We start from the raw sequence: 25,944 nt of genomic DNA on the forward strand, positions 1-25,944 counted from the left end.
CCTCCCTGTGTCCTCAAGTCCATTCTGTACATCTGCGTTTTTATTCCTGTCCTGCCCCTAGGTTCTTCAGAACCTTTTTTTTTCTTTAGATTCCATATATATGTGTTAGCATACGGTATTTGTGTTTCTCTTTCTGACTTACTTCACTCTGTATGACAGACTCTAGGTCCATCCACCTCACTACAAATAACTCAATTTCATTTATTTTTATGGCTAGTAATATTCCATTGTAAATATGTGCCACATCTTCTTTATCCATTCATCTGTCGATGGACACTTAGGTTGCTTCCATGTTCTGGCTGTTGTAAATAGAGCTGTAATGAACATTGTGGTACATGATTCTTTTTGAATTATGGTTTTCTCAGGGTATATGCCCAGTAGTGGGATTGCTGGGTCATATGGTAGTTCTATTTGTAGTTTTTTAAGGAACCTCCATACTGTTCCCCGTAATGGCTGTATCAATTTACATTCCCACCAACAGTGCAAGAGGGTTCCCTTTTCTCCACACACTTTCCAGCATTTATTGTTTGTAGATTTTTTGATGATGGCCATTCTGACTGGTATGAGTTGATGTTTCAATGTTTTTGGTTTCTAGCAGTTCCTTTTGATTCTTTCTTAGTTTCCATCTCTCTGTTTATATTACCCATTTGTTCTTGCGTGTTGTCTGCTTTTTCCATTAGTGCACTTAGCATATTAATCATAGTTATTTAAAATTCCAGACCAGGCCTGATAAAACCAACATCTGTGTCATACTGGAGTCTGATTCTGATGCTTGCTTTGTCTCTTCACACTGTGTTCTTTCTTACCTTGTATTTTTGTTGTTGAAAGCTGGACATGATGTTTTGAGTAATAGGAAATGAGGTACATAGACTTTAGTATAAATTTTTATGTTAATTTGGCTAGCAGTTGGACTGTGTTTAATGTCATAGCTATAGATACCACAGGCTTCAATTCCTCTCGTATCTTTGTTTTTGTCTCCCCTGTTGTTCTTGGGTTTCACTAAAAATTTCTTCTTAAACAGACCTGAATTCACTATTATTGTACTAAAACCCTGTTGGTGTGGTGGTAAGTAATGCAGGAGGGATAGCATTTTATAATCTTATTATTAAATTTCAGTCTTTCAGTGACCCTGTGTCTCTGGGTTATGACCCTCGTGTGTGTTTCTTAGTTTCCCTCTCCCAACCTTCGAATGAGATGAAGGCTAGAAGGGGAGAAATGCCCTTTTTCCAGATGGGATAAAGCTCTGGAAAGTAGATCTTTGTTATGGAGAGCATTCTGATGTATTTCACAATGATTATGATTGCCTATCCCTCGCTATAGCCACAAGGTGGTCTTTTTTGGCTCTTCACTGGTGGGAAGAAACTGGTTAGGTTCCTGGAGGTGAAATTCATGAACGTATAAGGGTCCCCTAAGACCCTGCAGTCCCAGGATTCTCTCACTCTCAAGCTAGTCCATTTTCAGTCTCCAGCAATTCATCAAGATTACCACTTAAATGTTTCTACCAGTTTATGTCCCCAATGCTTCTGCTTCAGATCTCAGCTGTGGCTCTCCAGAATCTGGCATGGTGGCTTGCCCTGAAACCTCAGTTCTCTGATGTTTCCAAGAAAAGTCACTGATTATCAGTTTGTTTAACATTTTCTTTTCCTAAGGATGGAAATGATGATTTCCAAGCTTTTAACATGTTGAATCCCAAACTGTAAGTCTAGGTATCCTTTACAGTACCTAGCACTGTGCTAAACAGGAATTGCACACCATGTCTTGGCTTGTGTTTTCACCAATGCTACTCAGCCCATTTCCCCAGCACTTCCACAGCTGCACAGGACACTCTTTTTGCCAGGGGAAACTAGTTGGAGCTTTGGCATGTGTGTTTTAATGGTTGCCAATCCTTTAAATATAGGCACTAATTTCGTACTTAGGGTGAGTGATGGATGACAGCTGAGATCAAGTGGGGTTGTCCCACTCAGCTTCCTGTTATCTTCTCCCAGACATGTATATTTGCATTATTGCCAAAAAAAGAAAAATAAATCCAAAAAGAATCCACACTTCTCCGTTGGGCTGGAGCCTTGGCCTACTCAGGAAGGGTCATTTCTGGTGTCTCAGGTATATAGGATTTCCCTGAGGCTTGATTTCTGAGATTTAGAGATACTCTGAAGACTTTAATTTTCTTATTTATGATTTTGCTTTTTGCTGTGTGGGAATACATTTCTCTCACCCTTTCTTTCTTTATTTCCTTCCTTCCCTCCCTCCCTCCTTCCTTTTCCTTTTTAATATTAGTACTTAGCATATTTATGTTAAGTTAAATGTTTTCCTCATTAATGTTAGCTTTTAGCAGAATAGGAAAATTTAGCTGAAGACAACTGCCTGGTGAATCTTTTCAATACTGATTTGAAATGCAAATTAATATAAGCAATTATCAGATACTATACATAGTCTTAAAATGGAAGGCTTTAAATGACATTTTCCTGGCAATCTGTATAAATCTCAAAGATTAGGCATTCTCTTTATTCAACAAACTAAATATGCATCCAAAGCCCAATTTGAAGTTGCCATCCCATAATCATTCTTAATTGTAGCCAGCTCTGAAATAAAGATGACCTCATCAAATAAGTTACCTAAAGAATTACTCCCTATTCGGGAATATATGTTTGGAAAGAGAGATACCTTATGTATTGGGGTTGGGTGCTGATGGCCTCAGAGGATGAAGACCAAGATGATATTTTAGGGAGATGGATTTTTTTTCTCAGTCAGAAGGAAGGGAACTAACATTTATTGAGTCTTCTCTGTGTTGAACACTTAATATTCATTCGTTATTCAATGAATATTCATTGGTAGAAAGGTACTACCATGTTTTGGCCATATATTTTAATTGCTGGGGATGCAATGGGAATAGGACAGACAAGGTCCCTTCTCTCATGAGTCATATCCTGGTTGGGAAAATAAAATTATTCCAGAGAATGATAAGTACCCTGATGTGGGACTGAGAATGGCTGGGTGGGTGGGTGAGGAGAGGGTGCCCATTAGATAGGGTGGAACAAGCAAGACCTTTTTGAAAAGGTGACATTTGCATTGAGCTATTAAAGAGCCAGCCAACCACTCATTTTGTAATTTTCACAACTTGAGGAAAAGGTAACTTTAGTTCAACTGGTATAGGCAAAGAAATGAATTGCTTAACTAGGTTAAGTCATTTCTCTAAAGTTACACAAACTTCAAATCCTATTCCGTTTGCCTCCAAAGCTCCCTGCCCACCACAGCCCACAGGTCGTTGCTCACCAGCTGCCTCAGTCTTGGGTAGAAACAAGATTTTTGTTTACCTGATCTAGGACTTTAGGTTTTCATGGAACAGAGAATTTTCTAATAAAACTAACCCCCAGTCATCTATTTTCTCAGTAAGAATATTAAAAATCAAAGAAGACAGCCACTTAATTTTCATAAAAAAAGATATTTTAATACCAAAAAAGTTAAAAGGATATTGTCTGACATTAAAGGACATGACTTTGAATTGAATACAATTAGCTTTATGAAACACACATTATTTTGTCTCTGTTTTTACTTATTTCACAGAGAATCACTAGAACCACAACATAAGAAGACTCATTTGAGAACCGATAGACTCAATGACCTGCAAGTTTACCTCCAACCTTGAGAATCTTAGGTTGATGCAAACTTCCTAATCTTGATGTGTGGAGGGGCAACGCAGGGAGATGCTCTGTCCTGAGGATATAAACTTTCTTTTAATTCAATCAGTCCAGCAAAGGGCAGGCAGGTCATCTAGACCTAAGTATTTCCAATTTGAGTGTTGTCCTTTGAAATGTTTATCTATTTAGGAAAGAGGAGATGATGCATTCTCTGTTCATTAAAAAGTTCAAACACAACTTAAAGTTCTTTACAAAATAATACACAAACTGTTTTTCCGTAGGCAGTTGCTTACAATGGCTTGAATAAATTAAGAGATTAGATTCATTGCTTTTCCTATTAATTAAATATATGGTTAGAAATGACCATTTGGACTTTATTAATATCAGTAGAAGTGTGTATGTATGTGTGTGTGTGTGTGTGTGTGTGTGTGTATATCTTTGTCATGAATATTCAAGTATTGATCAATTTATGATAGTGATATATCTGTATTTCTTTTCCTAACCGTGAAACATAAGCACAAATAGGAAATGTAAAAGAATAAATACTATTTAAAATTATATGAAAACATAACGATAATTACAGAGGCAATAATTGTATACAAGAGCAGCAATAGCATCCTTGAGGCCGTTTCTACAGTGTTTCAAGTACCTAATTATATCAGTTTTATCAGAGTTCATCTCATAGAGAGATGAGGTAAGAAGTGTTGGGCTCAAGGATCAATTGAAATTTCAGTTCTGTACATGAGTAAAAATAGCAAATACACAAGCTATTTGAATGCCTGGCTCTTCTCTTCTTTTGTCGATATAACTGTTATTACCTTTGCACTGTTTTATCTCCCTCTCTTAGGCTTAATAGCATGAGCTAAAAGCAGTTGATTTCAGAAAGCAATTGAAGGGATAAAGAGAAATACAAATTATTAAAAATGTACCAGATACAAGTGAATGCATTCTACAATATTAATAAAGTCCAAAAAGGCTTAGAATTAGTTTGAAGCCTTTCCTCTGATAGCTGTTTAATATATATATTTTTAATTTCAAAAGAAGTCAAGGATGGTAGAAGGAAGGAGAAGTAGGAAGCATATAAAAAAGCTAAATCACCTGTAATACCACTACCAGGGTCAGCACTGTTTGTGTTTTCCTGAAATCCTTCTGGTCTTTAATATGTATATATTTATTATGTATTTATTAAATATGTAATTATTAAAACAATTATAATGTGTACATAATTTTCTACCCTTTCATTAACTAATATTATGAGGCATTTTCATGATAAGAAATACTTTCCATACACATGCTTTGTATGATGGCCTAATATTTTATCACATAGAAATATTAAACTTTTTCTAGTTACTCTGCCACTCTTGGGCATTAAGGTTGTTTTCAGTTCTTCCTTCTTAAAAATAATGCTGCAATGAACATGATCAAATATGAATCTGTTTGCAATTTTGAAATACTTCCTTAGATTAGATTTCCATAAGTAGAATTGCTATGTTAAAGAATGCAAACCCTGCTTAGAGTCTTTACAGCAGAAATGTAGAAACAATCTACCAGTGTGGTTTAATAATTCCCACTTCACTGTACCTTCACCCCTACTGGTATTATCTCTGAAAAAAATGAGTTTGATAACTTGATAGATTAAAAAAACTCGTTACATTAATTTGAATTTCTTTCATTTTTTTCTTTTTTAGTGAGATTCATTTGTGCATTTCTTCACTAAAATTTCTACAAAGCATCATGTTGGCAGGACTGGCTTCAGTGGAGTGTGACCTGTACAGTTGTGTGAGACTCCAAAGCTCAGAAAAGTATTGTGCTTGGTTTAATGCTCTGCTGTCACCATCTTGGAATTTTATCTTTGAACTTATGTTTTGTAAGTGAAGTTTGATGGGACAATGCAATGAATATATGTATGAGCAGAGCAGAAGAAATACATGCAATAGGTGTGTCCACTCTTCCTCATCACTCCATTTGCCCAGAGTTTGTGATGTTCCATGAGTACAGCATTCTGGAGGACCCAGGATGCATACAAGTTCAGGGAGACTCAAAGTGAGTACAAGGTAAGCATGATACATCTGTAATTGAGTAAGTAGGGGGAGGTGACAGCTCCAAGCGGCCATGCTTTATGTTTGTGCCAGAACTTGCTTCCAATGAAGAAAGAAGGTAATTTTTTTTTTTTTTGCGGTACGTGGGCCTCTCACAGTCGTGGCCTCTCCTGTTGTGGAGCACAGGCTCCGGACGCGCAGGCTCAGGCCATGGCTCACGGGCCCAGCCGCTCCGCGGCATGTGGGATCTTCCTGGACCAGGGCACGAACCCGTGTCCCCTGCATCGGCAGGCGGACTCTCAACCACTGTGCCACCAGGCAAGCCCAGAAGGTAATATTTTTCTAAGAAACATGAACAACCAAGAAACCCTATCATATCCTTTTTCACTCATGTTACTTTCTTGTATTAGCCAACCACTTACACAGAAAATAATGACATAGAAGGAAAGAAAAAGATAAGACAACCTATAGTTCCTCTCCCCTTTAGTCCTTTCTTGCTCATGATGAGGAAGAGAATATTGTGACCAAAAGCAGGAGAGTAAACAGAACCCTGGAGTGAAACCGTGAATGCAGAGTGTTGTTCGTCTGGTGTTCATAAGAACTGTTTCTGATTCTCCTGCCTGATGGGAATGAAAAAGAACATCTGTGAGCTCAGTTGGGGCATACCAACTGATATCACATCTGGTGCATTATCTGCAGTTGAGGCTTCTACTTAATTGTCACACACTATGATCCAAACTGGTATTTGCAGGGGACAGACTAGTGAATTAAATGGGAACAAAATGGGACCATCACCCCTGCATCCCTTAAGTCTTTGAGGGTGATGCTAATGTCTGCTATTCTACTGAGGGTGCAGTATATTTTTTATTTACTATCTTAGTTGCGAACAGGGAGTGGCAATTTCAGGGGTTTCTGCTTCACCTTCACTAGCATAGTGGTTTTATTCATTAGGCTCAAAAGAGCCTGCATTAGGGTCATGTCAGTGTCTGAGATGGCTAGTCCAATTATCCATTTGGAAACTGGGAAAATACCACTGGATGTGTCTGTGGACTCAGTGGACTCACCGTAGATGACGTTAGTCCAGAAATCCATTTATTGCTCAATTTCCATATACCCCTACTCTATTAGGGAGGCCGTAATGGAGCTTTGAGCCCTCACATATTAGTGCCTGGGTTTGGTATTTATGGATGTGGGAATATGGGGAGTATTCTCTCCTCCTCAATTTTCTAGAAGTTTGTGCAATATTGATATCATTTCTTCCTTAATTGTTTGATAGAATTTGCCAGTGAAACAACTGGTGAATGAATGAATTTAATTTCTTTAGTCGATATGGGGTTATTCAGATATGTGAAAGAGTTGAATGTCCCCTTTCTCCAGTGTACAGCCAACCAAGTAAATGGTCATAGGTCTGTTTGGCAGAAAGTCTGGGGGAATCACTGCTTTGTATATTGGCTATGATGTTGCAGGACCTTCCTCAAGGGGAACCAGCTTTCTGTCAGTAGATTTGTTCTGGGTCAAAGAGCTGGCTTAGGTCTGGAAATGGGGAAAGGAATCGTGACTTTTCTAGGAGGCCTGATCTCAGCCTTTTCCTCATCCTTTCTTAATCTCTGTTGATTATATTATGCAATACGCTTGTTGGATATTTGACTATCTTGCCTTTAGGGATACATAAGAAGTGAGTGTGAGCGATATCCATAGGTCCCTTTGAGTCAGGCTTTCTTGGCTACCATTCCAACTTGTTCCCCATTTTGAATAATTACTTCTTCCTTGTCAATGATGGTTAAATGCTACCTTTTGGCTTTTCCTACTTTGGATTCCCTACTGTTGCTGAGGCGCACAGTTCTGCAACAGTTTCTCTGACGATTAGTACTGGTCTCCAGAGAACCACCACACTTGAACTTTGACTTTTCAGTGATGCTGGTGACCCCTCACCTGAGCGTTCCTTATTGCCTTGGCAAGGGGAATGTTCCCTGGCTGTTTCCAGAAATGTAGTCAGCTGGTGGATTTTATGACTATATATGATAGTTCTATTCTATCCACTACTCTGAACCTGTTAATTTCTTCCTCCACAGCCTGTCGCAGAAATTCTGGCATACGTTTAAAGTGGGCCATCACCTTTTTCAAGATTTTAAGAGCCATTCCACAAGTGTATATAAGCCAACTCAAGAATCCCTTCCCATGGTATTAAACTGAGAAACAGGAAGAGAGTTGCACTAGTAAAAAGAAATTCTCCCTCAACCAACTTTATATTCTTCATCCCTGGTAGATCTACTCCTGGTACCAATGGTCTTGGGTAAGGTTTCTAGAAGCATGAGATTTTTGTGGAAGTTATTTATAGAGGGAGTGTTCTCTAGAGAAACCTGTAAGGGAATGAAGGAAGCATAATAGAGCAGAAGTCAAGCAAACATATGTTGCAAGAGAAATCTAGCCTTGGCCTCTTCCCACGGGGAGCTCTGGAGTGTGAATGTTGCTGCAGAAGTTGTCCTTCCCAAAGGCAAGGGGGTCTTTTTTACACCCTTACATCAGGTAGCCATCCTGACCCACGGGGTAAGGTGTAACCTCTTAGTTGCAGCAGGCGGGCTCCTTAGTTGTGGCATGTGAACTCTTAGTTGTGGCATGCATGTGGGATCTAGTTCCCTGACAAGGGATTGAACCCGGGCCCCCTGCATTGGGAGCCCCGAGTCTTAACCACCACGCCACCAGGGAAGTCCGCTTCATAGGCTTCTGATACCCACCTACTATAGTTGGCACATATGATGAACCAACTCTCTGTTCCATCTTAAGGTGTTCATAGGCTGCACATGCATGGAGCTACAAAGGGGTTAAACCTTTGGTGCAGAGCTATTCAATTCTTCATGCACCAAGTTGGAGTAAGGCAGTCATAATATATGGTTGATGCCTCTTTAACAAAGAGTTGAACTTTGTGTCAGTCAAAATCTATGAGGAGAGAATAATGGCACATGTGCCGTAAATTTGCAATTCTGGAGTTAGAGTATAAGCTCTTAGAGGGTGAGATTGTGATTTATACATCTTTGTACCCTCTGTAGCTAGCACAGGACCCTGAATAAAGCAGATGCATAATAAATATTTGTTGATTGATTGTTTTGGCTACCTAACAATTTATACAAATGAAGGAGTTAGTGTCAGTGAAAATTGTTGAACACTTAACAAGAATTTTTATTCCTTTGGCTTTCTTCTTTGAGAACATTCTTTGACATTACAGGGTGAAATCAGAGCTGGAGAATGTGCAGCTAAAGGTTAACTCTGCCCTCAAAATATCATCTTTGGGGCTTCCCTTTTGGCGCAGTGGTTGAGAGTCCGCCTGCCAATGCAGGGGACACGGGTTCGTGCCCCGGTCCGGGAAGATCCCACATGCCGCGGAGCGGCTGGGCCCGTGAGCCATGGCCGCTGAGCCTGCGTGTCCGGAACCTGTGCTCCACAACGGGAGAGGCCACAGCAGTGAGAGGCCCTGCAAAAAAAAAAAAATCATCTTTGTAGTAGTAAAATAAAGCACTGATACTGAGGTCCTTATGCTTTTGTCCTGGTCTTTCTATAAAATATAAGGCCCATGTATTTTTTTTAGAAATCTCTTTTTGTCGTTATTCAATCTTATCTCCTTGCATGAATTACTCATTAGAATTTAGCTTCTTCCAGAGCCCCAGTAACATATTTTGGTTACTGGAATGTTATTAAGAGTGATATTTTGTGGTCAGCAATAATCACTATTACTGTCTATTAATAGGTCCTGCTTGAGTCAAGGGAATTTTTTTGTTGTTGTTGTTATTGGTATTGGTATTGGAGTGGGAAGGTGAATACCTCCAGGATTTGCATGTTTAGTCCTTGACCAAATCAATGATGTAAAATCGGATTTTAGTGGGTTCAAAGGAGAATGTAATCTCGGTGTATTTATTGGAGAGCAGGTGTCCAGGGCCAAAGGACATTGCTATAGTATTAAGAATGTTGTTTATGTTACAGTGACATTTGCTATGTTTTTAATGCTTTCCCAAAATGATTTCTTCTCAAGCAAAAAATGCTGAGAAGAATTCAAAAGGCTTGAATACTAGAGTGCCTGAGGGAAAATCCAAAACAACACCACAATCTCTCTCTCTCTCTCTCTCTCTCTCTCTCTCTCTCTCTCTCTCTCTCTCTCTCTCTCACACACACACACACACACACACACACACACACACACCCCGTGTGTGTGTGTGTGTGTGTGTGTTCTCTCTCTCTCTCTCTCTCACACACACACACACACACACACACACACACACACACACACACACACACACCCCGTGTGTGTGTGTGTGTGTGTGTGTATGGACAGGTACATTCCAGGTTAGCTTATGCTATTAATGAATAGCATGGGGCTGGGCTATTTGCCACAATCAAAATTAAAAACTTAGAACTCTTGACACCTCTCATCAATTTGATCTTTCCAATTTCCTTAAGCTAATGAGGGTGATGGTTTTATTTGACACTAAAATATTTAGGAAATGCCTTAATCTAGCAATGTGACAAGATAAATTGGGTTTAAATAGAAAATGAACATGGTCCTTTAACAGAAGCAAATGTATTTCTAAGACAAACACAGTTGGTCTTGTTCCCCTGTGTGTTTCTATATGAGTGCCCTGTAATAATTAATGTTTTAAGAGCATAAAATAAGGAAGAAAATTTGAGCTCTAAAGCCTTAAGGAATTTTATGTTTCTGTGAAGTATTTCCTTATGTTACTCATCACTTGATTTGAATGTGAACTAATTTCAGTCCTCTAAAGCAAGGTATTTGCTAGCCTCAGTAGGGTGGATTGAGCATATAAAAATTATTAAGAAAATCCATAAGCAGTGCAATTTGCAACTGTGAAGATTTGTGCAATGCATCTATAATATACCCACATATTGCTATCATCTGATTATCTTTTGGTGGCTAAAACCCAATGTTTGTCCTTGGGAACAAACTTGTAGTATAACCTTTGTCTAGGTCTGTAGACCTAGACCTTGAGTGTTCAGACTTAGCTGAGGGTTCATACTGAGTATGTCAGTTCATACTGAGCTGACAACAATTCAAGCTACTTAGGTTTGGGAGATAAGAATGTCAATTCATTTCTTTAGTAGTCTTGAGACAAGAATATCTTCCCAAGGAGTGAGTTACTAATACTAAATAATGATGATTCCTGGCCTATTCCTTAGTTTCGTCAGAAATCTAATACTTTAAACCACATCTAGCCTTTCGAGCATGTATAGTTAGAATGATGTTTGATAGCAGTTGAATGACTTCGGGAATAAAATAAATTGCTTGTATCAGCATTTTTTTTTTTTTTTTTTTTTTTCTGTACACGGACCTCTCACTGTTGTGGCCTCTCCCGTTGTGGAGCACAGGCTCCGGACGCACAGGCTCAGCGGCCATGGCTCACGGGCCCAGCCGCTCCGCGGCATGTGGGATCTTCCCGGACCGGGGCACGAACCCATGTCCCCTGCATCGGCAGGCGGACTCTCAACCACTGCGCCGCCAGGGAAGCCCTGTATCAGCATTTTTAATCTTACTTTTTCCTATTTGGAAATCATAATTTCCATTTAAAATTTGAAATAGCATTATCATTGCTTTATAAACATTCATTCATTCATTTTTCAAATGGTTATTCAGAGCCTACTTCATGCTGGTTATTATGAGGCATTAAAGAAAGAAGAATAAGTTGTATTACTTCCTTTACAAATCTTATTAACTGACAAATAAAGATACACATGTATATATATACAAACATATTCATACGCAGAAAGCCAAAAGTAATAAGGGACAGTGTGCTATGGTTATGAAAAGGAAGAATTGATTATTTATAGCTGTGACAGATTATTTATTAAAACGTTACCATGTGGGACTTCCCTGGTGGCTCAGTGGTTGAGAGTCCGCCTGCCGATGCAGGGGACATGGGTTCGTGCCCCGGTCTGGGAAGATCCCACATGCTGCGGAGCGGCTGGGCCCGTGAGCCATGGCCGCTGGGCCGGGCGTCTGGAGCCTGTGCTCTGCAACGGGAGAGGCCACAACAGTGAGAGGCCCATGTACCCCACCCCCCAAAGAAGAAACTTACTGAAATATTAAATGTTTTAACAGCCACTTTATAGTGTATTTTGGGGAAATCAGGTCAGAATCATAGTCATAGTCTTCAGAGAGCCAGATGGCCAGGAGAAAGGAGCAGGGAATATCATCAAAGTTATTTGCCTTTATATCAGCTACTAATATGGTGCCTTAAGACTGAGAGTATGGGTCTTAAAATTGGAGATAATACTTCAGAAAGAAACTTAGAAGATGGCTATGTAGTCTTGAAGGGTGAATGTTTCTAAGATAGCCTTCTGAGAATCTATTGCTAGTAACATGGGAGTTAAGGCATGTTTTGGGTTTGAGAGACCAGAGAAGGACCATGACTATAATCAAACATCACAAACTAGAAGAGAAGAGAGGGGAAGAAAGAGGATGGAACACTTATCAGGCTGCCCATGGATCCCTGGGTAGGGGAAGGCCTGAGTGCTTACATAGCAGATACCCTCCTGCTCTGTCCTGTAATGTAGGTGCCTGAAATCTGGGGCCTAGAGCCTGGGGAATGACTGATACGATGACCTAAGTCGTAGTTTACTTAGAACAGTCTGTCTATGCCTGTTGCCCAGCATAATTATATATAGCCCTTTCACTGTCCAAAGTGAGTTTGAATGATAATGTGGGCATCCTTCCAAGTGATACCACAGAGAAAGGTAAGATGTGGCTAGAGTCTGGGTAGAAGGGCAGCCCTCATGATTTGCCAGAACTGAATCTTCATAGTGTTGCTTTTGTCTAATCCCATGGTAAAGTAAGACCATTAAGCCTTATCCGGACTGGGGGATATTCTGTGGTCAGTGTTGGGAAAGCAAGAGATACCCAAGGAGAGGCAAGAAAATTGTCCATTTCACAGACTCATCAACTGGTTCCCTGGGAAACCTGGGGAAGATATCAGCATTTTTCTGTGTGTTGGAACTACTGCTGTGAAAATCCTACTCGCACCATAGATAGGGTTCCCGTCTAATTGATAAGTGAAAATACAGCAGGATATTTATGTTTTCCTTTTACTTATTCCTCAGACCTTCCAGTGCCTAAATTAGGGGGCCAAAAGCAAAAGGTGATTGTAAAACATTGTGTCTTCCCAGCTTTGCTTTCTCAAAGCCTGGATTTACTGAGATCATGCCAAGGACGTTTGAGGATCGTGAAAACAGAGGGGAGCAAGTTAGCTGACACTAATAAAAAATCTGGGAGGGTAAAGAGGGTTCAGAGAAAAGTGGACTCCCAAACTGTTTGGTGGAAGCACCCTAAGGATATTTATCTGATAAACATTATAGAAAACTCCTGCATTGTGTGCATAGGGAGGCTGGGTTTCTATGAATTTCTAGATTTCTGAGTCACAGAAGTTGAGCTGTGTAGGAACAATGTAGTCAAGGCATTTAAACAGAAGCCACTGAGGACTGAGGACCACAGGAGCCCCTTTCTACCTTGGTGTGCCCAGTTTCAATGAACAGGGATCCCTGGATGGAGGGCACAGCACGTGAAGTTGGCTTTTTAGGATCAATCATATTTAGATACATAGGGAGGAAGGAACGCAGGGCACGAAAACCCAAAGCAGGAAATCTCATGATGTGAAAGAAAAATGGTCAAATATTCAAATTGTTTCACAAGTCCCTCATGATTGACTTATTCTTCAGACTTAACTGCTGATACTCTGCTCAACCACACCCATCCCTCAGCTTGGAATATTCCTTTTGTCCATTCTAATTTCACCTGACTAACATCTATTGAATCTTACAGTCCAGTGGCTTGGTAAAGCACTCTGTTGTTATACACTGTCATTGCACACTTGCGCAATATATTTGTGTTGTGCTTACCACAACTGTATTTAAATTTTTGAGTAATTAATTTTCTTAATATCTGTCTCTTGCTAGATTCTAATTTCCACTGGCTCAGAAACTGTGTCATCAGTGAATCCTCAGTACCTAGTACAGGGTCTGGCTCAAAGTACGTGTTCAGTAACTATGTCTTGGATGAATGAATTAATTAGGCTGAAACATGAGGTATGCCATAGGAGGTTCTGGGAGATTAGACTCGAGAGATAGGCTGGAATAAAATTTTGGAGTGTTCTGAATACAAGCCAGTGGAGTTTGGCCTTTTTCTAGGCCCCGAAGAACCTTTGAAAGTTTTCAGAGTACAGTGTGTCCTACCCACATTCAAACAGTTGGTCGGAAAGTTGCTCTTGGTAAACAGTTTCGAATTGTGCACAGAATACCCATGAGCTGTTGATAGTCATATGTTGAAAGGCAGGAAAACGGAGTGGAGGGAGAAAGGAAGGCATTGACTTTTATGGAATCATGTTTCTTTACCTCAAGCAACAGGTCCAGACCACCAGCAAAGTAAAAGGAAAAAAATGTCCCTAGAGAGTCTCTGTGAAATAACTATTTTCTCTGAAGTTAGCTCTGTCTAAAACTGACAAATTTTGGCAAAATAGAAGTGACTTAGCAGTTGATTTCCTATACTAGTGGTTCGGCTTTTAGTAGAGTGTATGGAGTAGAAGGTGACTCTGATCTTTCCAAGCAGGTAGCACTGCTGCATCCTCACTGCTACACAGCCTAGTCTCAGTTCTTTTGACCTTATCTGCTGGTGGCCGTCAGCATGCTAATATCTTTGTTAACAAGGTCCTAACAGTACTCACCACGCATGAACTACTAGGATCTAATTATTGCCAATATCCCATCCAGTGACTTTTTTGACAGTACTTAGTTGGTTCCATAGACCCAGATTAAAGCAGGATAAGGGCCTGATTTTTCTAGTTCCAATAAAAGTCCAACTCTGAATGTCATACCTTTTACTGTCATGGTGTAAATGACCTCACTTCTTAGGGTTCAAAGAAATTGACAGAGAAATGTGGAGAGCAAAGGAAGGTGAGTTAGGCCCATTTGTCCACAGCTACACATGCCTCAGCCACCCTCACGTCTTCTTGGAAACTGTCTCCAGGCCTTTAAAAGTTGCATAGAATAAAAAACAAAAACAAGAAGGAGTGGTAATAATTTAAATATGAAAAATAATAATAGCTATTACTAAGTGCTTATGCTGCAGCAGATGCTTTAAATACCTTTTGTAGATTTCTTATTTGATACTTACAATAATCCTTTGAGGTGGGTGCTGTCTCCATTTCATACATGAGGAAACTACAGCTCAGAGAAATGATTAGGCCTTGCTTGGAGCCAGACCTGGGCCTCTTTAGTTCATAACTCTGTGGATGGGCAGGAAGAAGAAAGGGTGGAGTGTGTGGCCCTTGATCCTCAATCATCTTTAGGGAAGATTGAGGATATGATTAAGAGAATAACTTTCTTTTGAGGTCACCAGATATAAATTAAACACTGAAAAGGAAAACTCAGCAAGAGTTACGAATCTATTATCAAGTGATACTGAGTATGAGATATGCTGTGGGCTGTAGTGTTTGGATGGGTTGACAAGAGGGCACAAGGTGTCTGCTTCCCATGGGGGTGAGTTGGGATCAGAGAGAAGAGGAGGAATACATGAGAGAATAAATGTGTCCAGCCGAGATGGAAGGGACAGGCGTTGGGGGCGGGGGGGCTGCAGTTGCTAAGTAGGGGAGTTGGGTGTTAGGTCATGGGACTTGGAATGTGAAGCTAAGGAATTTGGGATATATAAAGTAGATAACCAGAGTTACTAAGATAATTTAAGCAAGGAAGTAACTGGTGAAAAAAATGTGTTTGGAAAAATAACTGGCAGCACAGGTTAAAGTGGGCAGAGGGACTTTAGGAAACAAGTGAGGTAGCTACTACAACCAACCATGAACAGAAGGGAGAAGATTGGAAAAAGATGCACACAGAGGAAATGAAAAGGAAGGGATAGGTAGAGAGGTGTTATGAATCTTTATTTAGCTTGAGAATTCTACCAGTACTACATAATTACTACCTTAAATTAAGAATACTAGGGAACTAAGTAATTTATGGCACAAATAGCACCTTTGAATTACTAGTAAACTTTTCAACTTGTTACTTTCTTTAACATAAATCATTATTGAATTTTTCTAGCTACAGTGTACTAAAAAGTTTCTAGGTACTCTACAAATCATACAATTCCACATGATTGCTACTTGGATGGATTGCAAATTGGCCAAGCTTTTTGTTCTGTTTTGGGTTCTCTACTCTCAATCAAGAAACCTTTGAGAGAGGGAAATTTATCTGGAGGACTCATGTCTTCCACAATATAGAGGCTTATTATGATGTTAAAAAGAATCAAGGTCTAAGTGATCATCTAAAAATAAAACAATTTCATTTTTCTGCTTAAATGATGATTTGTTGAGAACTATGCTGCTGTTACTTGAAGCTGGCACAAGCAGCTGTATCACCATTTGCATCGTTTCTTGTGCAAAACGCTAGGGATCAAATTCTGGTTTAAATCTCAGCCTAGAGAAACACGTTTAGTTTATTAAATGTAAACAGAGGCCGAGTTACAGGGAAGCTGAAAGGAAAACAATAAGCTCAACTGGAACACATGCTGACTCCCGGAAGGATGAAAGGCTGCCTATGTTTCAGCAAATCTGGTCAGGGATGGCTTGGGAAGGGACAGTGTCTGGGTCACTTTAGAGTTCGCTTTTTCTGTTTATTTTTTAAGCAGTGCAAGTGCCGCTTCTTGTTTCGTACACTTCCTTGAAGTCCCTTTGAACTTTCACATGGCTCATATTCACTTACAAGGGTTCATTTACTCAACAAGAATTTTTGAGGCCACTGTTTGTAGAACCCTCTTAGGTATAGGCATTGGAAGGGTTATGTGAGGAGTAGAAGAAACAGTTCCTGTGTATGGAAAACTCTAAGAAAGCAGGTTTCCAAAAAAAACTTTAAAAGAGAGAATCAAAAATAGCATGGACCATGACATGAAGGCAAATAAGGATAAAAGAAACCAAAGGGATACAGAGTACTTGATGAGGAGTCTGGGAACCTAGATCCTAGTTTCAGCTGTGAACTGGGATCAGCTGCCTACACTAGCTGGGCCTTAAAATTATCATCTAAACACTAGAGAATCTTAAAACTCCCATGGTTATGTAAAATTTGCAATTTGGGTTAATGGTCAGTGTAGAAATTGTTTTAACAAAATTTTTTTTCTGAAGTCGGTGAAAATTCATGAGTTAGCATTATTTAGAGAAACTTTGAAGATTTTATACTGTTCATCTAAACAGCCAAGTTTAGTTATTTTTTTTTCCTGTTGCAACTGAAGTTCAGTAAATGAATGATATTGTTATATATATTATCTATATATGCTATAAACCGCACAGGACAGTATTATAACTTGTTTTAAATAGTCCTGTATATTTTAAATAAGCTAAAAAAATACTCTATTATATTTACCCAAGTATTTATAATTTACAGTGTTCTTCATTCATTCCTAAAGATCCAGTCTTCCTTTTGGTATCATTTCCCTTCAGCTTGATGAATTTCCATTAGCATTTTCTTTAGTGTAGTTCTGGTGGCAATGAATTGCTGTTTTTCATTCACCTAAAAGGTTATTTCATCTTCATTTTCACTTGATAATTCTTTTAGATATAGAATTTCAGGTTGACAGTTCTCTTTCTTCTATCAGTCATCTTGAATATTGGATATCTATAGGACTCTAATCACAATCAAAATCCCAGCAAGTCATTTTGTGGATATCAACAACCTGATACTAAAGTTTATATGGAAAGGCAAAAGAACCAGAATACCCAGCACTTATTGAAGGGGAAGAGCAAAGTCAGAACTGACCATGCCTGTCTTCACGACATACTGTAAAGCTACAGTAATCAAGATAGGGTGGTACTGGTGAAAGAATAGACAAGTATATCAATGGAACAGAACAGAAAACACAGAAATAGACCCTGACATATAGAATCAACTGATCTCTGACAAAGAGGCAAAGACAGTTCAATGGAGAAAGGGTAGTCGTCTCAACAAATGGTGCTAGAACAACTGGACGTACACATGCAAAAAAATGAATCTAGACACAGAACTTACCTTTTCCACAGGAATTAACTCAAAATGGATAGTAGACTTAAATGCAAAATGCAAGATTATAAAACTCCTAGAAGATAACATAGGAGAAACTCTAGGTGTCCTTAGGTCTGGCAGTGACCTATCTGATAATAGCAAAAGCATGATCCCTGAAAGAAAGAGTTGATAAGCTGGACATCATTAAAATAGGAAAATGTTTTGTCTGCAAAGACACTGTTAAGAGAATGAAAAGACAAACCAGAGACTGGAAGAAAATCTTTGCATCTTTGCAAAACATATATCTGATAAAGGACTGGTATCCAGAATACCCAAAGAGCTCTTAAAACTCAACAGGGAGAACACAAACAACCCACTTTAAAATGGGCAAAAGATCTGAGCAGACATCTTACAAAAGAAGATATACATTTGACATCATATGTTATTATTATCATATGTTATTATTATATGTTATTCGTTTCTGGTGGGAATGCAAATGGTACAGCCACTTTGGAAGACAGTTTGGTAGATTCTTGTAATACTAAACATACTCATAAGATGATCCAGCAGTTGTGCTCCTTAGCATTTACCCAAATGAGTTGAAAACTTACTTTCACACAAAAACCTGGATGTTTATAGCAACTTTACTCATAATTATCAAAACTTGGAAGCAACCAAGATGTCCTTCAATAGGTGAATAGGTAAACTGGTACATCAATCAAATGGAACATTAGTAAGCAATAAAAAGTGAGCTATTAAGCCATGAAACACATGGAAGAAACTTAAATGCATATTGCTAAGTAAAAGAAGCCAGTCTGAAAAGGTTACATACTGTATGATGTTCTGGAAAAGGCAGAAACTATAGAGACAGTAAAAAAGATCAGTGGTTGCAAACAGTTTAGAATGAGAGAGGGAGGGATGAATAGGTAGAGCACAGGAGAATTTTAGGGTATTAAAACTATTGTGTATGATACAGTAATGGTAGATACATGTCACTATACATTTATCAAAACCCATAGACTATAAAACACAAAGAATGAACCATAATGTAAGCTATGGACTTAAGTTAATAATGATGTCTCTATATTAGCTCATCAATTGCAACAAAAATGCTACATCAATGCAAGATGTTAATAATAGGGAAAACTGGAGGTGGGGGGTTTATAGAAACTCTGTACTTTCCACTCAGCTTTCTCTAATCCTAAAACTGCTCTAAAAAAAAAAAACCTAATACTGCTCTGAAAAATAAAGTCTAATGATAATAATAATAAAAAAAGAAATTGAAATATACCTAATAGGAATTACCAAGACAAAAAGAGAAAGAATATAAATCACAACATGAGGGGACCTTCAAGATGGTGGAGGAGTAAGACGTGGAGGTCAACTTCCTCACCAAAAATACATCAAAAATACATCTACACGTGGAGCAAATCCTACAGAACACCTACTGCACACCGGCAGAAGAACTCAGACTTCCCAAAAGGCAAGAAAATCCCCACGTACCTGGGTAGGGCAAAAGAAAAAAGAAAAAACAGACAAAAGAATAGGGATGGGACCTGCACCTCTGGGAGGGAGCTGTGAAGGAGGAAAAGTTTCCACATACTAGGAAGGCCCTTCACTGGCAGAGATGGGGGTTGGGGGGTGGGGGAAGCTTCAGAGACACGGAGGAGAGCGCAGCAACAGGGGTGCAGAGGGCAAAGTGGAGAGATTCCCACACAGAGTATAAGTGCCGACCGGCACTCACCAGCCTGAGAGGCTTGTCTGCTCACCCACCAGGGTGGGTGGGGGCTGGGAGCTGAGGCTCAGCCTTCAGAGGTCAGAACCCAGGGAGAGGACTGGGGTTGGCTGCGTGAACACAGCCTGAAGGACGCTAGTGCGCCACAGCTAGCTGGGAGGGAGTCTGGGAAAAAGTCTGGACCTGCCTAACAGGCAAGAGACCATTGTTTTGGGGTGCGTGAGGAGAGGGGATTCCTTCCCTGACTGCCCACAGAAGGCAGAGCACCACGTAAACGAACTCCAGAGATGGGCACGAGCTGCAGCTATCAGCTTGGACACCAGAGACAGGCATGAAACCCTACCACCGCTGCTGCAGCCACCAAGAATCCTGTGTGCAAGCAGAGGTCACTATCCACATGCGGCCCCCACGCCCCCACAAGCCTGTGCAGCCCGCCACTGCCAGGGTCCTGTGATCTGGGGACAACTTCCCTGGGAGAACACACAGCATGCCTCAGGCTGTTGCAAAGTCATGTTGGTCACTGCTGTTGCAGGCTTGCCCCGCATTCCAATTATAACTACCATACCCCTCCCTCCACCCGGCATGAGTGAGCCAGAGCCCCCTAAACAGCCGCTGCTTTAACCTCATCCTGTCTGAGCAGGAACAGATGCCTGAGGGCAACCTACATGCAGAGGTGGGGCCAAAGGCAAAGCTGAACCCCAAGAGCTGTGTGAACAAAGAAGAGAAAGGGAATTTTCCCCGTGCAGCCTCAGGAGCAGTGGATTGAATCCCAACAGTCAACTTGAGGTACCATGCATCTGTGAAATACCTGATTAAACAACAAGTCAACCCAAAATTGAGGAGGTAGACTTTGGGAGCAACTGTAGACTTGGGACTGACTGGTCTGCGACTGACTGGTTTCTGATTTTTATCTTAGTATAGTTTTTAGTGCTTGTTATCACTGGTGGATTTGTTTATTGGTTTGGTTGATCTCTCCCTTTTTTATTATTACTTTTTTATTTTAATTATTTTATTTTTTTGTTATTATTATTTTCTTTCTCTTTTTATCCCTTTTCTTCTGAGCCATGTGGCTGACACGGTCTTGCTGCTCCAGCCTTGTGTCAGGCATGAGCCTCTGAGGTGGAAGAGCCGAGTTCAGGATATTGGACCACCAGAGACCTCTCAGCCCCATGTAGTATCAATTGGCGAGACTTCCCGTAGATATCTCCGTCTCAATGCTAAGACCCAGCTCCACCCAAAGCCAGCAAGCTCCAGTGCTGGACGCCCCATGCCAAACAACTAGCAAGACAGGAACACAACCCCACCCATTAGCAGAGAGGCTGCCTAAAATCATAATAAGTTCACAGACACCCCAAACACACCACAGCATGAGATCCTGCACACCAGAAAGACATGATCCAGCTCCATCCACAAAAACACAGGCCCCAGTGCCCTCCACCAAGAAGCCTAAAAACCCACTAAACCAACCTTACCCACTGAGGGCAGACACCAAAAGCAATGGAAACTACGAACCTGCAGCCTGCGAAAAGGAGACCCCAAACACAGTAAGTTAAGCAAAATGAGAAGATGGAGAAATATGCAACAGATGAAGGAAAAAGGTAGAAACCCACCAGACCAAACAAATGAAGAGGAAATAGGCAGTCTACCTAAAAAAGAATTCAGAGTAATGATAGTAAAGATGATCCAAAATCTTGGAAAAAGAATGGGGAAAATACAAGAAATAAAAAGGACCTAGAAGAACTAAAGAGCAAACAAACAATCATGAACAACACAATAAGTGAAATTAAAAATTCTCTAGAAGGAATCAATAGCAGAATAACTGAAGAAGAACGGATATGTGACCTGGAAGATAAGATAGTGGAAATAACTACCACAGAGGAGAATAAAGATAAAAGAATGAAAAGAATTGAGGACAGTCTCAGAGACGTCTGGGACAATATTAGATGCACCAACATTTGAATTATAGGGGTCCCAGTAGAAGAGAAAAAGAAAGGGTCTGAGAAAATATTTGAAGAGATTATAGTTGAAATCTTCCCTAACATGGGAAAGGAAAGAATCAAGTCCAGGATGTGCAGAGAGTCCCATAAAGGATAAATCCAAGGAGAAACACGTCAAGACTCATATTAATCAAGCTATCAAAAATTAAATACAAAGAAAAATATTAAAAGCAGCAAGGGAAAAGCAACAAATAACATACAAGGAAATGCCCATAAGAATAACAGCTGACCTTTCAGCAGAAACTCTGCAAACCAGAAGGGAGTGGCGGGACATATTTAAAGTGATGAAAGGGAAAAACCTACAACCAAGATTACTCTACCAGCAAGGATCTCATTCAGATTTGATGGAGAAATTAAAACTTTTACAGATAAGCAAAAGCTAAGAGAATTCAGCACTACCAAACCAGCTCTACAACAAATGCTAAAGGACCTCTCTAGGCAGGAAACACAAAAGAAGGAGAAGACCTACAAAAACAAAAACAAAACAAGAAAATGGTAAAAGGAACATACATATCGATAATTACCTTAAATGAAAGTGGATTAAATGCTCCAACCAAAAGACATACACTGGCTGAATGGACAAAAAAACAAGACTCATATACATGCTGTGTACAGGAGACCCACTTCAGACGTACGGACACATACAGACTGCAAGTGAGGGGATGGAAAAAGATAATCCAGGCAAATGGGAATCAAGAGAAAGCTGGAGTAGCAATTCTCATATCAGACAAAATAGACTTTAAATAAAGACTATTACAAGAGACAAAGAAGGACCCTACATAATGATCAAGGGATCAATCCAACAAAAAGATATAACAATTGTAAATATTTATGAACCCAACGTAGAAGCACCTCAATACATAAGTCAAATGATAACAGCAATAAAAGGGGAAATCAACAGTAATACAATCATACTAGGGGACTCTAACACCCTACTTTTACCAATGGATAGAGCATCCAAAATGAAAATAAATAATGATACAAAAGCTTTAAATGACACATTAAACAAGATGGACTTAATTGATATATATAGGACATTCCATCCAAAAACAACAGAATACACTTTCTTCTCAAGTGCTCATGAAACATTCTCGTGGATAGATCAAATCTTGGGTCATGAATCAAGCCTGGTAAATTTAAGAAAATTGAAATTGTATCAAATATCTTTTCCAACCACAACTCTATGAGACTAGACATCAATTACAGGAAAAAAACTGTAAAAAATACAAACAATTGGAGGCTAAACAATATGCTAGTAAATAACCAAGAGATCACACAGGAAATCAGAAAATACCTAGAAAACATGACAGTGAAAACATGATGACCCAAAACCTATGGGATGCAGCAAAAGCAGTTCTAAGGGGGAAATTTATAGCAGTACGATCCTACCTCAAGAAACAAGAAAAATGTCAAAGAAACAACCTAACCTTACACCTAAAGCAATTAAAGAAAGAAGAAGAAAAACTCCCAAGTTCGCAGAAGGAAAGAAATCAGAAAGATCAGATTAGAAATAAATGAAACAGAAATGAAGGAAATAGTAGCAAAGATCAATAAAACTAAAAGCTGATTCTTTGAGAAGATAAACAAAACTGATAAACCATTAGCCAGACTCATGAAGAAAAAAAGGGAGAAGACTCAAATCAACAGAATTAGAAATGAAAAAGGAGAAATAACAACTGACACTGCAGAAATACAAAGGATCATGAGAGATTACTACAAGCAACTCTGTGCCAATAAAATGGACAACCTGGAAGAAATGGACACATTCTTAGAAAAGCACAACCTTCTGAGACTGAACGAGCAAGAAATAGAAAATATAAGCAGACCAGTCACAAGCACTGAAATTGAGACTGTGATTAAAAATCTTCCAACAAACAAAAGCCCAGGACCTGATGGCTTCACAGGCAAAGTCTATCAAATATTTAGAGAAGAGCTAACACCTATCCTTCTCACACTCTTCGAAAATATAGCAGAGGGAGGAACACTCCCAAAACTCATTCTACAAGGCTACCATCACCCTGATACCAAAACCAGACAAAGCTGTCACAAGAAAAGAAAACTAAAGACCAATATCACTGATGAAATGGATGCAAAAATCCTCAACACAGTACTAGCAAAGAGAATCCAACAGCACATTAAAAGGATCATACACCATGATCAAGTGAGGTTTATCCCAGGAATGCAAGGGCTCTTCAAAATATGCAAATCAGTCAGTGTGTGATACACCATATTAACAAACTGAAAGATAAAAACCATATGATCATCTCAATAGATGCAGAAAAAGCTTTCAGCAAAATTCAACACCCATTTATTAAAAACCCTCCAGAAAGTAGACATAAAGGGAAATTACCTCCACATAATAAAGGTCATATATGACAACCCCACAGCCAGCATTGTTCTCAGTGGTGAAAAACTGAAACCATTTCCTCTAAAATCAGGAACAAGACAAGGTTGCCCCACTCACCACTATTATTCAACGTAGTTTTGGACATTCTGGCCACAGGAATCAGAGAAGAAAAAAAAACAAAAGGAATTCAAATCAGAAAAGAAGTAAAGCTGTCACTGTTTGCAGATGACATACTATACCTAGAGAATCCTAAGGATGCTACCAGGAAACTACAAAAGCTAATCAATGATTTGATAAAGTAGCAAGATACAGAATCAATGCACAGAAGTCTCTTGCATTCCTATACACTAATGATGAAAAATCTGAAAGAGAAATTAAGGAAACACTCCCACTTACCACTGCAACAAAAAGAATAAGCTTGTACTTTGCGACTGCGAGGATCTTTTCCTCCACACTATTGACGGTGAAGAGTCTCAGCACGCGGACGTTGTTCTGCTGGCCGATGTGGTGGACGTGGTCTTGTGCTTGCAGGTCCTAATGAGGATTCCAGTTGCTGTCAAAAATGACCGTGGTATCAGCTGCCTGGAGATTTAGGCCCAGGCCTCCAGCTCTTGTGCTCAGCAAGAAAATGAAATACCGGGACAGAGGTTCATTGAATTTCTTCAGCAAAGCAGCATGATCTTCAGAATTGGTGGTGCCATCAAGGCGCAGGTAAAGGAAGTTCCGAAAAGCGAAGTAATCCTCCATGATGGTCATGAGAGACGTCATCTGGCAGAAAAGCAGGATGCGGTGATCAGTCGTTCTCAATGTTGGTAGGATACGATCAAGTAGGTCAAACTTTCCTGAGGCCCGATGCAGCTCAGACCCATTGATGACCCCATTTGAAAAGCCCAGGTGTTCAGCAAAGGATTCCTCAATGTGCTGAAACATATATGGATGATTGCAGACTTTTCTCAACTGCATGATAGCGTTCATAAATGTCTTAGCACCTCCTTTCCCCTTCTTATCTTTCTCCGAACCATCTGTGAGAAGGATCCCTTTGACTTGCATATGGCGATACAGAATCTTCTGCAGAGCTGACATGTCACACTTGATCACATATTCAACTTTTTCTGGAAGCTGGGATTCAACTTCTTTCTTCAGTCTCCTCAGTAAAAATGGTCTCAACACCTTATGCAGATGCCTGATGATCAATATAGTTTCTTCTTTATTTAAGTCCACTCTCTCTCCAGTCATGGCAAATGGAGCATTAAACCACTGCTCAAACGTGCTGCAGCTCTTAAAAATTGTAGGAAGGATGAAGCTGAGGAGGGCCCAGAGCTCCGGGAACTTATTCTGCAGGGGGGTCCCAGTCAAGAGGATCCTTCTGGGGTCCACATAGTGAGTGTTCAGGACCTGAGTCAGCTTGCAGTGGTGATTCTTCATTTGGTGGCCTTCGTCCACTATCATGTATTTCCACCGAGTCTTTGCAAGAAGGTGCTTGTCTTTAAAATGTACTCATAAGTAGTCAGGAGGGCATTGAAATTGCCACTCCGTAACTGGGGACAAGGGAGCGACGCATGGCGGGGTGCCCTTGTAAGGAATTTTCACCACAGAAGGAGCCTTTGTCAAATTCATACGTCCAGTTAGAGTCGAAAGGGGGGCAATGATGAGATAGGGGCCATTGAGTCTTTTGTGATCCATCAGATAAGTGATGAGTGCAATGGTCTGTATTGTCTTTCCCAGCCCCATTTCATCAGCAAAAATTCTGTTCAAATTGTTATTATACAGAGAAACCATCCATTCCAGGCCCTGGAGCTGATAATGCTTCAGGGTCCCATTGAAGAGGAGGGCCGACTGTTTCTCCACCCTTTCAGAGATGGCATGGGCCACCGTGAAGTAGGACTGGGAGCCCCTGGCACTGTATTGCATGTTGTGCTCATCATCCACGTAGCAGACATTAGTATTAAAGAAAAAAAGAACTAGACAGGTAGCCCTCATGAACATATACACAGATGAGTTCCTAAAAATTGAATCCAGTTATATATTAAAAGGGTAATACAACATGATCAAGTGAGGTTTATTCAAGGAATGCAAGGTTGATTTAACATTCAAAAATAAATGTTAATATAAAAAGGGGGAAATTCGTATGATACTTCAATAAATAAAGAGTGAACACTATACAAAATTTAACCCT

General features: G+C 39.9%; 1 pseudogene; it reads right to left on the minus strand.

Annotated features, from left to right (window-relative positions):
• Window positions 1-22,849: 22,849 nt before the first annotated feature.
• Window positions 22,850-25,691, minus strand: LOC132417938 (probable global transcription activator SNF2L2 pseudogene; annotated as a pseudogene).
• Between the last annotated feature and the right edge of the window lie 253 nt (window positions 25,692-25,944).

Source organism: Delphinus delphis, chromosome 2 (genome assembly GCF_949987515.2).
Source record: "Delphinus delphis chromosome 2, mDelDel1.2, whole genome shotgun sequence".
Taxonomy (NCBI): Eukaryota; Metazoa; Chordata; class Mammalia; order Artiodactyla; family Delphinidae; genus Delphinus; species Delphinus delphis.